Source organism: Phasianus colchicus, chromosome 14 (genome assembly GCF_987193195.1).
Source record: "Phasianus colchicus chromosome 14, bPhaCol1.hap1.1, whole genome shotgun sequence".
Lineage (NCBI taxonomy): Eukaryota > Metazoa > Chordata > Aves > Galliformes > Phasianidae > Phasianus > Phasianus colchicus.
In genome coordinates, this window is record NC_143449.1 from 19,187,642 (window position 1) to 19,201,006 (window position 13,365).

A 13,365-nucleotide genomic window follows, 5' to 3' on the forward strand; every position below is an offset into this window, starting at 1 on the left:
CTTGAAGGCTTTTGTACCCCAAGAGATGCTGCTGACAGCAAAGTGCTCCACATACTTGCTCTGGGCACTGTGGCAGCTGATGGAGCACAGAGGAACAGGATCGCATATCCCGTCCCAGCACCTCTCTGCAGGGGCTGTGGCAAGGCAGAGTCCTGCACCCCTGCTGATCCCACTCTGTTCTCCCAGGCTCTGCTAAGGTCAGCTGGCTGCCAATAAAAGTCCCTCACATTAGGTGCTATTTGGGTCAACAGAGTGGGTGTGTTTTTTTTTCAGCGTTCAGCTTCTTCCCAGACCAGAAGACTTTGCATCCCACCTGCCACTTTGGGTGCAAGTGGGCTGAATGCAAGCAGAAGGACAAACAGCAGGAAGGGCTTTCAGGGGAGGAAAACCCTGGCAAAGAAACCCAGGTCAGCCCTGATCTTCACATCTCGGCCCAGGCACATCTTGCTTCAGGCTTTGGTAGGAGCTCACAGCACTTCTTGCTGGGAGCAGTGCTGCTGCAGAGCCTGCCCCTGCTCAGCATCACCGAGCTGAGATAAGGCTGCACAAACACGGCCCTGTTTGACGAAGGGGCCGTTTCCAGGGTGCAGGGCTATTTCCCCTGGGAGTTTCCCCTTGCTGGGAAAACATTAACTGCTCCTCCCAGCCCCTGCTCTTTTATTGCAAAAATAATGGTTTACACACAGCCCTTGTGAGCAAATGGGTCAGTTTGCTCAGCCTTCCTTGGACTTCTCTGCTGATGCTGTTATCCAAGGGCCACTATCAGCACTTCTCTTACACCAAGCAGAGATGCAAAGGCTGAGTTTTCTTAGCAGTCACCTCTTACTGTGCACCACCTGCACAGCCAATCTGGGCACATGTAAGGAGATGGGATGAAACTTTGAATGCTGATTTACTGGTTTCTACTGCAGGTGTACCAAAGGTACATAGGCCCTTGCCTGTAACACAGGGAAACAATTTCTGATTAAAATCAGCTGGCTAAGAGATGGCTGTTCTGGGCCCTGAACTGCCAGGAGAACAGCATAAGCCAGGGCATGCCCTAATTTCTGTGAGAGCCCTGGTTTTGTTTGGCCCCAGAGGAGAACTTGGACAGGAGAATCACTTCTGCCCCATTCCTATGGGCAGGGGGGGCTCAGGCTGTGCCACTTGCATACATGTGAATCCCCACTCCTTGAGCCCATTCCTGCACTGCCCCTTGTGCACCCTACCCAATTGGTGGCAGGGAGCAGACACCAGTAGGATGCATGGGGGGCTGTATCTCACAAGAGAAATGCATCTCACCTGGAGCTCTTGGCTGCCTGGAGCAGCAGCAGCTGTAACAATCAGCCCAGTCTCTCACCAGCCCATAGATCTGAGTGTGGCCAAGCTGCAGATGAGGAGTAGGACTGGGGAGGGCTGCAGGGCCCTCTGCTCTTCATGCACCCCACTGCCTTGCCAGCTACTTTGGGCATTTTCCAATTCTTTCTCTGACATTTCTTATCTCCTGGAAGAGACCAGCATGAATGCACTTCACAAGGATCCTTACACAAACCTCGGGTGAGAAATCTGATCCTTGTCCAGTTTCTAGTTTCAAACATGCCCCACCACCCTCAGCATCCCATCGGGGCAGCATCCCTTTGTGTCACTATCTATCCCCTCGGGGCAGCCCAGTGCAGCTCTCCCGGCCCAGGCAGGCTGCAGCCCCATGCTGCTCCCAGCTGTGAGCACTGGGAGCGAGGGAGGGGAGCAGAGAGCAGGTTTTACAGCCCACAAAAGCAGATGTTGCTAATTGAGCCTTTGAGCTGCGTGCCAAGCTGTGGCATGGAGGCTCTGCCCGGGTTTTAGAACGGCTGCCAGGTCGCTGGCTTTGAAGATGGTGGGGGTGGGAAAGGGGCTGGTGAGGGGGGGCAGTGCGTGGAGATCGCGTTCGGCATGCAGGGCTGGGAACGCACATCCCGTGGGGCGGAGCTCCTCGTACCCGGACCTCAGACACAGCTGGGCTGGGACAGGGCAACACCGCGGTGGTGGAACGCAGGTGGAAGCAGCAGCAGCAGCACTCCGGGTCCTTTCTGGGTCCAGCCGAGCGGGCAGCCCAGCAGGGAGGCATCGCCCTTTTCCAAGACAAACCTCTGCGGAAGCGATGCTGAGCCAGCAGGGTTACCAGAGCGAAATCCAGCAGGGATGGCCGCCCCCCAGCAGGGTCGGTGCCCCCCAGCAGGGCGATGCTCCCGGCCCCGCACCGCAGATGCCAGGCAGCCCCGCACAACCCCGTCCCGCTGCTTCCCCCTCGTGGTCGCGCTCCGCTTCTGCACAGCGACACCGTCGGGGCTGGGGGTGTCACCCGGTTTGGTTTTTCTTCCCTCTTCTTCCCGAACAACCCATTGCCTCTGGGTCGTATGGGCGGTGCTGCGAGACCCTTCCGGGCTGATGGCTGCCCCGTGAGCGGTGCTGAGCCCCCGCCAGTCCCAACCCCCCCCTGCATCGCTGTGAGTAGGGGAGCCCCGGGGAGGCAGCAGCTGTGAGCAATACGAGCTCTGCCAGCTCGCTTTTGTGCAATGAAAACGCTGCGTCCTGCACCGCCCCCCCCGAAGTACCAGAGGTAGAGGATGAACGAAAGCAAAGGTTGAAAATGTGGGGACAGAATAAAAAAGGGTGGAGATGCCAGAAAAAGAGTAGAGCTGGAAAAGAGTGGAAAGTGCAAAAAAATGTCTAGGTAAAAAAATATAAAAAATAAATGGGTGGCTTGAAAGAGAGGAGAGGCTGAAAAAAAGGTTGGAGGCCAAAAAAAAAGGGTGAGATGCCCAAAAAAAGGGGGGAGGGTCGAAAAGCAGGGAGGCTGAAAAATTGGGAAGGAGGGGAGGACACAGAAGTGTGGGAGGCTAAAAGGTGTCGGGAGACCAGAAAGAGTGGGGTCCAAATGGGGCTGGGATGCCAGCAGGTAACGAAAGGCCAAAAAAAAACCCCACAATCATCCCTAACCGTTGAAGCTCAGGAAAAACAGAGGCTGAAATGGAGCAGGAGGCTGAGAAGTGGCGGTCGGGCTCCGCAGGGCCGGGTCTGTAATTTCCGTTTCTGTTTCCCCGCCCGGCTCCGCCGTGCCATAGAGGCGGGCGGGCGCTAGAGGACAGCCGAGCTCCACGGAACGGCCGCCAGGAGCCCGCAGCCCCGAGCATCGCCGCTGCCCCGCGCACCAACGCAGCCCCAGGATCACCCCGCGGGGCTCACACGTCTCCCAGACCCAAGGGTGGATGGGCTGGGGCTGCTTGCAAACGCACCGTCAGGTGAATGATGGAAAAGGGGGGGCTGGGGGAGATTTGGTGCTTCTGCATGTTGTGTGGGGTTGAGATTTGCTTTATTCAAATCCAGAACTGGGAGTGTTACTCTGAGGAAGCTGCTGAGAAGGTTCCCACTCACGGCTCTGCCCCGAAGCTGCTGCTGTTGCATAGTAAATATGGGAAATGCTTCATTTCTCTTTCGTTTCAGGTCAGACAGGGTGGGGTGGGGACCTTCGGGCTGCGGAGCTGCAGCAGGTCCTGGTGCTGGGAGCTGCTGCCTGCTTTGAAATCAAGGAAGAAGAAATGGAGATGGGAAATCCCAGGTGTGGTGGTGCACCTGGGGCCTCCACGTCACTGCTGGAGCGTGGCTCTTCCAAATGCACTCATGCCCAACATCCCCACAAGGAGGGGACCCATAGCATCCCTGGGGGTGACCCCAAGGCGCAGACCCACAGCCCAGCAAAACCGTGGCAGGATCAAAACGCTACAGCAACAGGCACAGTGTGAGAGACACCCTGTGCAGAAGTGCCCTCTCCTGTGCCTGCTGTGCTGAGGAACCCTGCAGGCAAAGGGCCTCTGGCTGCAAGGCCTGACGGGGGCTGGGGGGGCCTCCATGGGCGGGGGTTGGGGTGCGTGGGGTGAGAGGAGCAGCTGTGTTTACTTTCCATCTGCTGGAGGGAACAACAGGGGATTTTTGTGTGTGTGTGTTTTATTCCCTTTTCTTCTTCTTTTTTTTTCTTCCTTCTTTTTGGAGGCTTTGTGTGTCCTTCACCAGCAAGAAACCATCATGTAAACATCCGCTGTTCTACCAGGAAGGGAGCACGGATGTGGGGCTGTGGGGATGCTCAAGGCGTCCTGCCTCCCCCCCAGCACACACCTGGGGCCAGGTGGCAGCAGAGGCTGTGCTGTCCCCTCCCAGTGACCAAGAAGGACCCGTGCTCAAGCAGTTTCCCCAGGTCTTTTGGGATGAGGGATGAAGGGGGCAGCAGGTTGCAGACTTTTGCTCTGTGAACATCTCTGATCACTGTGCCTGTGCAGGGGGGAGGGGGCACAGGTGCTGCCTCTTCCAAGACTCAATCAGCGGGTTTGTTCCAAGCTGTGGCCAGCCTGATTAATGTGGGCAGCCTCTGCTGGGACGCTGATTTCAGAGCCTGCAGCTGAGAGCAAATTTCTGGCTATTATGCACTGAAAATAGTTTGGGTTCTGGTGGAATTATTTGTGTCCAGGGAAACGGAGCAGTACCTGGGTGGGACCAATGCCCACGGCTGGCAGTGGGACCACGGGTGTCTGAGGGCTGTGGGACAAATCTGTGGCTCGGCAGCACGGCAGCATTGGGGGAGGTGGGTCCTGAGTGTCTCCAGCCAGGAGGAGAGGAAGAATCTGACTTGGAGGAAATATTACCCTCCGACCCCTGTGCTCAGGCCAGCTGTTGAGTCATTTAACACCCTCCCTTTGGCAAAGGGGCTGAGGAAGCCTGTGGTCAGGCAGTGCTGCTCTCCAGCTGCCTCCTGCAGAGGGGCAGGGGCTGTGGTGCTGCCGGGCTGGGCAAGGACAGCCATGTGCCCAGATATGCCGAGCTGTGCTGAGCTGTACACAGTTGTCCCACAGCACCACTGCAGCCATCAGGACAATGCCACCAGGGTAACACTGGAGAGAGCATCCCCGTTTTGGGGCTGGGATGGGGCTGGGGGCTGTTCAGCTGCCAGCACTGCAGCCCCAGCACCCAGCCAGGCGCAGCGGCGGCGGCGGATTTGCTTTGTTTACTCTGCAACTTTGGCTCTGGCTGGAGTTTGTTAAGGGGTCAGGCTGATTGGGTTGTTTTCCTGTACTTTACAATTTCCTATGTGGTACTTTAATAGACGTGAGGGCGCCTACAGCTACAGAGAGGCACTTTATTTTATTTTCGAAATGGAAGTAAATAAAGAAATAAATGCACCCAGCCACCACCTCCCCCTCCCCCCACCCCCCCTTTAATGCCTTGCTATCTCTCTGCAGCCCCTCCCCAGCTTCCTCTGGCTTGGGGGAACCTCTTTTCAACAGACCACAATATATATTTTAACGAGGGCTGTTAATTAGCCCCGGCCCCAGCCTGCTGTGTGGAACAGCATGGCAGTGGCTCTCTCCTGAGTGCAGGGAGACCACGGTGTGAGCAAAGGATGCTCTGCATCACTGAAGGCTCTTCAAGGAGGAGAGGTTTTAATGGGATGGGGCAGAGGGACCTGGAAGGGCGGGTGGGGACAGCAGTGTTGAGGATGCCAGCATGGTGCTGGGGCAATGTGCTCCTATTGTGGTGCATTTAATCGGGGTTCCTAGAACAGAGGTGACATTTTCTGCTGCTTTTCTCATCTCTAGGAGCAGGCAGAGCGCTGCCCTGTGCCTGGGGTGACCATGCAGTGTTGGCATTGTCGCAGCGGTGACGTGGCCCCTCGATGGCACCTGGCACTTGGTGGCATCCTGGGCAGGGCACAGGGACCTGCCACTGATGCTGGGTATTGCACAAACTGCAGGGCCGTGCTTGATAAGGTGCCAGCGGTGCCTTTCTCTGGGCCTTTCCGTGCTCTCCTGAGCCCTGAGGGCAAACATTCCTGGCATATTTGTCATGTTCGGCTCAATACAGCATCCTTCAGAACAGAAAAAAAATCAAATAAAAGAAAATCCGGTTCTTCCACTGCTCCCTTTAGCGTTCTTTTACACTTAAGCTTTTTAATTCCAGTCCTGAATAACACTCTTTATGGGGAGGCCTGAAAAGCCACGAGGGGCTGAGATCCAGCAGCGGGGGGGTGGAGGGGAGCCCTGGGGGTGGCAGCACCCCCAGCTGCAGGGGTTGGCAAGCAGCAGGGATTTCACTGGGGTGAACGTGAGGGGCCTTAATGCGGGGAGGCTCCGCCAGCCTGGTTCCAGTGATGCTCACTGTGGGTCTGGGGCTGTTTTGCAGGTTAGGGCTCTGGATACCCCATTGCCCAGTGGTGCTGGCAAGAGGCATCTCCCCACCTGCAGCCACCACACCCCCAACCACCCGCACCCTGGCACCACGGGCACAGCCCTGGGCCGGCTGCAACTTGCTCAGTGCTGGGGCTGCCCCATTACAAAGGACACCTGGCTTCGGGGGCGAGACCCACGCTGCCTCACAGCATGGCAGAGCTGGAGGAAAAGCCTGCCAGTGGGGGTCGGTCCAGCTGTGGGCACACTGCCTGCTGCACAGTGCCACCACTGCAGGACGCAGCCATGGCAGGGCAGAGCCTGGAGTTGCTGCGGGTGGAGGCTGAACCCAGAGCTCTGTGCGGGGGTTGTGGGGCTGAGCACCCCGGGGTGCAGTGTTTCCCATCCCCTTTTGCTCACTCCTCCCCCTCCCCTCTCCAGGAAAGTGATGTTTTTGGAGAGGAATGAAAGAGAACCTGGGAGTGCTCGCTGTGCTCATTCTGTCAGGGAGCCAGGAAATATGAAGCACCCTTTGTTGTTTTTTTTTTTTGTTTTTTTTTTGAGCAATTATCCACCTCGAGTTGGCTTTTGGTATCTCTGGGTGTGTAAAGGCAACCATTATGGCCTCCCTGACTGCTACAGCACACTGCCCCATGCTCCTGCCCTGCAGTGTTCTGTTGGCCCCACCAAAGCAGTGGGGGAATGCTCCCATGGTAGTGGTGGCCTTGGTAGGAGCAGGAAGAAGTTGGTCTATGGTTCCCAGGATGATGGCTTGTCCTGTTCCTTTGGGTTAGAAAAGCAAGCACAAATGCCCCAGCTCCATCTGGCAAATGGCATCTGCTGTGGGAAGATGCTGTGATGGAGTGTCCCTCTCCTCTCCTGGCTGTGTGCTTTTTGCACCTCCTTGTGGCACAAACCCATCTCATCCCATGTTGCTTCAGGATGGAGACAAGGGAAGAGCTGCAAAGCTCTGGGGGCTGCTCACAGAAGGATTGCTGGGCTGGGAGCAGTGAGAGGCTGGGGGGTACGTGGGGAAGGGAAGCACTGCGTGTTCTGTCCTCTCCTTGTTCTTCAGCTGCTAAGTGCTCCCATCACAGGTGTGCGCTGACCCCAGGGCTACACATTTGTGTGTTCCTACAGCCTGACCCCATGCGGCCCCTTGGGTAAGACGTGGCACTGGGAATCCTGCCAGCTTGCAGCACACCTGGGTTCCCCGGCTGAAGGACCCCTCAGCCTCCTCCCATCCGGCAGAGGACCTCCAGACCCCATGATCGCAGAGAGAGTGCTGGGGGGGCTCTGAGCATCCTGCCCAGTGCAGCTGTGGGGCTGGAGGAGCCACGGCCGCATAAACAAGCTGCATTCCGTGGGCCTGGATCCAGAGAGCACCCTCGGAAGGACCCCCCCAACCCTCCCAGCTGCAGAGGGGCCGAGGGACTGAATGGGATGGGAATGGCTGCATCCATCCTGGGCGCTGCCTCGACTCCTCACATCATTGCCAAGAAGGGCTGCAGGCTGCCGGTGGAAGAAAGAGAACACTGTGGCTTCAATTTGATTTTCATGTTGCTCTGAAGGTGCTTTGTCCACGGTTGGGGCTGTGATCCTGCATGAGCACTAATGGGAGTGCTGTGGTTTGGGGGCATTGGGTGGCAGTTACACATGGCTTTCGGTCCCAAGGACAGCAGGCGGCCAGCTTAATGCTGATGGATGAACCCCCAGCCTGCTCTCAGGCTGCCTGGGGGAAGCGTTGAATCTACTTCATGTTGTGAAGGCTGGGGAGGGCAGAACCGCTGCCCACAGCAACATAACATGGACAGAAATTAGCCCGCATGTGCAGTGAGCTCCCACCATGAGGGGATGTGAGCAGAGCCTGGGGGGGGGGGGGGGCAGGAATGAGCACAGCAGCACCAGAGCGCTGGGACTGTGGGTGCTGCACCGTGCATCTGCACGGGGCGTCTGTCCTCATCACAACAGCCCGGCTGAGCCCCAGCTCAGATAACACTGACAGCTCTGGGGAGGGGGCTTCTGGGAGAGGGACAGCTGTCAGGGCTTGGCCGTGCCCTGGAGACATCGGAGCTCAGGGCTCTAATGGCAAATATAGGCGCACACACCCAGGTGTGAGCCAAGGAGCCTCTGACTGCTCCATGCCGACATCTCCTCGTTGTAGTGCTCCCAGTGCCCACAGAGTCCGCTCCTGGCTGGGCTCAGAGGGCAGCAACGGGGCCGGAGGTGTTGTCCCAGGGATGCCTTCCCCTGCACAGCCCCCCGGGGCCCTACAGAACACCCTGATCTCTTTTTCTTTTCTTTTCTTTTAACTTTCTCCAATGGAAGCGGAAACAAATGCGCAGCTCCGGTCGCGGGGCCACAGCAGGGCTCTGCAGCCTCCAACAAAGGGCAGATCTGTCCCACTGCCCACACGGGGCTGCCCATGCTGAGAGCAGAGCAGCAGCCAGGCCCTTTGGTCTGTGCGAGGGGCTCCATCTGGAAGCACTAAGGACGGAGGGGAAGCTGCCTGTCTAATATTGTGCTTGGCTGTGCTCGTGTTGTAGCGACCGCTGTTAATGCAAATCCTGTGTTGGTTTGCTCCGTCTTGAGCAGTGCAGAAGCATTTCACTTCAGATGGAGCTTTGGGCTGCACCCCGTGCACACTGGGGTGGGGCATAGAGGCATCGCAGCCCCAGCAATTTACCTACACCATTTGGGAGGAGAGCATGGGGGCTGCATCGTGCCCCCCTGGCACCTCCCGTTGGTGTTGTTGGGATTGGTAAAGCGTGTTTGCAAGGCTGTAAGCAGCTGCTGCACCCAGGGGATGGACACCCCCAGCTCATCACTGCGCCCCAAAGAAGCGGTGGCACAGGTTGAGGTGTGTGGCACAGGAGGAGGACACATTGCCCCCTCACGGTGATGACACGTGGGAGGTTTGGGTGCTGTGCCTGAGCCCACCGAGAGCACTGCTCAGCTCGGTCTGAGCTCTGCAGAGCTTCAGTGGGAAGGAGGAAAATTCCTCTGACGTGGGGAGTGAGCACCGACACCTCTCTGGTAACCTCAGCCCAGAGCTGCTGGGTGTGGATGAGGGCTTCTGCCCCCATGGCCCCACTGCTGCCCTGCAGCCGCCCCTCCCCACGCCCAGGGCAGATCAGGGGCTGCAGGTGACAATTTGAGCAAAAACGGATCCCGTTCCTGGTCCTTGAAGTCAGCTTGATTTTGTAATGTGCTAATTCCTGGGCCTGGAGAATAATTGGTTCCAGACATCGGGGCGTTTCTGCAGGACAGCAATGGCTCTTGGCAGCCCTTCAGCAGGACTTGCAGTAGTGGGACCATGCATGCCTCAGTGTGAGGATGTCCCTGGCCACTGGAGGTGTCCTTGCGTAGGGTCCTTGCACCTGCCCATGCCCTCCTCTTTCCCCCTGCTCTCCAGGATGGAGGTGTTGCTTCTATCTTTCCGAGGGTTAAGGAAGGTCAAAGACTTTTTCCAATGGTTCCCGTCAGGCTGCACCTCTCCCTCATCACACCAACACTGTGGTATCTGCTGCATCTGACCCTGCTCCGAGCTCATCCCTTGGCTGTGATGTTCCCCCCCTAGGAGCCCTGCTGAGGTCTAGTCACCCATCCACTGTATGTCCAGGTGGCTCCCAAGAACTCCTTGAGCCCCACACTTTGTGGATGTTGTCACACCACCATCCTGTCCCCCTTTTCCATCAGTGCTCATTCCCTTTGTGCTAAGCTTCCTGAGGATGGGACGCCCTGGGGATAAGCAGGGGACGAGCCGCTGCTGATGCCATGGGAATGGCAGCCCTGTGCCCCCCTGCATAAGAGCTGGGGAGGGGGCAGCCAGACCCACAGAGCTCCAACCCACAGCGCCCTGAGCCCTGGGGGAGCCTCCGAGGAGCCGGGAGCTTTTCTGGTGAAGACAGCACTCGGGCAGAGTCAGCTTACGTTTATTTTTTCCTCTAATAAAAAACTAATAAAGGAGAAAATGAAAAAATAATTTTCTGGAATTTGTCTGTGTCTGCCTGGTTTCCTTTGTCCGATCAGCAGGGGTGCGTTGTGCTCGTGTGAGACGCAGGTCACTGTGGTGTGGGTGCAATTCCCCTCCTTCTCCCCTTCTCTTTGCCTTTCTCCCTCCCTTTCCACCCTTCTCTGCTCCCTAGGTGTGGGGCTGGGGGGCTGGAAGCAACAGGCGCTGGGTGCTGCCCCATCCACACCTCATCCTAGCCATTGCCTATCGCTCCAGCTGTGATTTCCCCGAGACACAATTTCCCTTTTAAGGCAAATAGATCCCAAACCACGTGGGGACAAAGCTCCCCCTGTGCCCCTTGTTGTTGTTTGGGGTTTGTGCCTCTCCGACGTAAATCTCAGCAAAGGGCCCATCCTGCCTTATTTATGCTCACAGTGGGACCTTCGCGCTCTTTTATCCTGCCTTGTTAATATGAACCAGAGATGTTTTTGGCTGAAAAAAGCCCACTGTGCTCCCGCTCCTTCCCCCGCCCAGCCCCGCTCCTCGCAAGTTCAGATAAGGGGAAGATTTATAAGGGTGAGGAGGGAGGCGGCGAGCAGGGGGTTAAGAGCGAGTTGCTTTTGGGGGTTCTTTGAAGATAAATTTAACTTCTTCTTATCTGCGCTCCATGCACTCAAGAAAATGTTAACACCGGGGAAGGCGGCTGGGAAAGGTGGGGGCTGGTTTCCATCTTTGCCCCGTTCCATTTCGGGTTGGTTACAACAGCATCCATCACTGCGCAGAGCGACGGGCAGGTAAATGGCAGCTGTGTGCTATTGCCCAGTGCTGGGCTGCAGGCAGGTAACTGTGGGTTCTGGGAAGGGTGCAGGGCTGTGGGCAGGATGCTTTGTTCCACCTCTCCTCTGCTATAGGGGCTGCTGGGGGGCTCTGATTGAACCCACACACCCTCACCCGCTGACAGTACTGCTGGGCTAACGAGAGCTGGGCTCATTAGTGCCCCACACTCTTGGCGCCAGCGCTCATTAGTGCTGCCAGGAAGGTGTGGGGCGGTGGGGGGGGGGTCCCCAGCACCAGGAGGGGTGTCACTGAGCTGGAGGTTGGCAGTCACCCTGTGGTGCAAACAGAGCCCAGAGGCATGAGGCTGCCTTTGCCTGCGGGGTCTGCATCCCATCCCCGGTGCCTGTCCTGGTGCAAAGTGCCTCTGTGCCCCCATGGGGTGGGCTGGGCGCATCCTCCCCACAGCCCCTGGGCTGTAGGACTGCATCCTGCGCTGCACCCAGCACGGAGCCGTGCCGCTCTGTGTCACTGCAAAGGCCGCTTCCCCGGCCGAGTGGGACGCTGCGGTGCTGACCCGTGTCTGTGGGGTCAGCAGGGATTAACCATCTCCTCACGCCCGCGAGGAACACGCTCACCCCACATGCAAGGAGCATTCCCACACCACTGCACCCCCACCCGGCCCCAGCAGCAGGGCTGCCCCCTATCTCTGCTCTCCATCACTAATTTATGTCCTCTGTAATTCACCGAGCAGGGAGGGCAGGTCCCTCTGCCCCACCATATATCTGCCGGGGTTATCTGGGAATTCCGCCCTGCTATCACAGCTCTGGCCCCTCGCCTCGCCCCGCTGCACTCCTGGCTCGTTGGGATGGAAAGGATGAGGGGCTGGGCATAACCACAGGGTTGTCTTCCAGCAAGGGGTGATGGCTCCCAGCAAGGGATTCTGCATTGTCTCATTGTCTCCTCGGTGCTGGGGCTCTTTAGAGATGCACTGACCACTAGCAAATGGTTAAAAGCAGCCCCAAGTGTTTGAGATCTGAAGAGAAAGGACAAATGGTGAAAAAGAGACCTGTGGCAGCAAGAGATGCTAGCACGGCTTTGCTGAGACAACACCAGCATGTCCAGGAGTCAGATCAGTATCTTATCCATGGAGCAGTGATGTTTTCCATGTGCTGTGTATGGAAAGTACATAGGAAACCATTTTCTCTCCTTGTTACTCCCCCTCAAAGGTAAATGCTGCGCAGGGCAGAAGCGATCCATCAGGCTGAGGACCTGTATTTATGTTTCAATCAAGTGGAAATGAGTAAGTACCTGGGCAGCAGGAGCGGTGCTTTGCATCTGGCTGCTGAAAGGTCCGGGACCCCGGGGGCTCTGCTGTCCTGATGGATGGGGCTGTGTGTTGGGATGCTGCCCTGGGTCAGCCACTCTCAGCCTGGGGGAGGGAGGAGAGGGTTTTGTGGGCACATCCTGCAGCTGGAGCCAGGACACCCTGGCCCTGGGTGGGTGCAAAGGCAGGGCCAGGGTGTCCTCTGCTCCCACTCCTCCTGGTTCTGGGGAACAAATCTTGGTTATGTTTAGGGTTCACCAATCTCTGGCTTATCATCTGCCCTGTTGCGTGCAGCTCTATTCCCATGAAGAAATCCGATAAAGTACATTAGAGACACTGTGCTGTAACAGACTGATGTCTGATTGCCTCACCGGGTACCCAAACCTTTTAACATCAATCAGAAAAGTTGGGGATGGGCAAAGTGTAGCACAGCAACAAAAGATTGAAGTGCCTCCAATGGAGATTTTTTGCAGCATCCAGCTCAGAATTTTTGAAGCACATACTGAGCCATGCGGCTGCTTGCTTATCAACACCCAGAAGTTTGTGACCATTGGTCCATCATTCCTTCTGTCTGTCCTGGGGTCTTTTCAGTTCCACACACACAGAGCATCCCAGTGGTGGGAACTCCCAAAGCATCCTTTGAGCTCTGGGAGCCACAGTGCTTTGTGAAAGGCAGAATCCCGAGGCAGGAGCCCACAGGGACTGAGATACAATGCTTCTTCCATCAGGAAGTACCTACCAGGACATGGGGGTGCAAACTGATCCATGCCTGCAGACGTGGAGTCCTGTCCATGGACAGCATGTGGGTGCCAGGGCTGGGGCTGGGTGGGGGCTGCGATGCTTCTCCTGACTCTTCTCAACCAGTGCTGGAGCCATTTGGCATCCCAGGGCTTTTCAGTGGGGGACTGCAAAGTCTTCGAGGCACCACTGGGTGCTAAAGTTATAATGAGGGTTTTAATTAAGCTTGCGGTCCCTAAAAAAATACCTCAGTGAAAGATTTGAGAAAGTAGTGCGGAGGAAATGTCTCCCATACAAAGAGCGAGGCTGTGCGAGACCAGTAATGGCTCTAGCAGAGGTTCTCTCCCTTGGATATAAAGTGAGAAAAGATGTCCTAAATTGCTAATCCAGAGAAACTG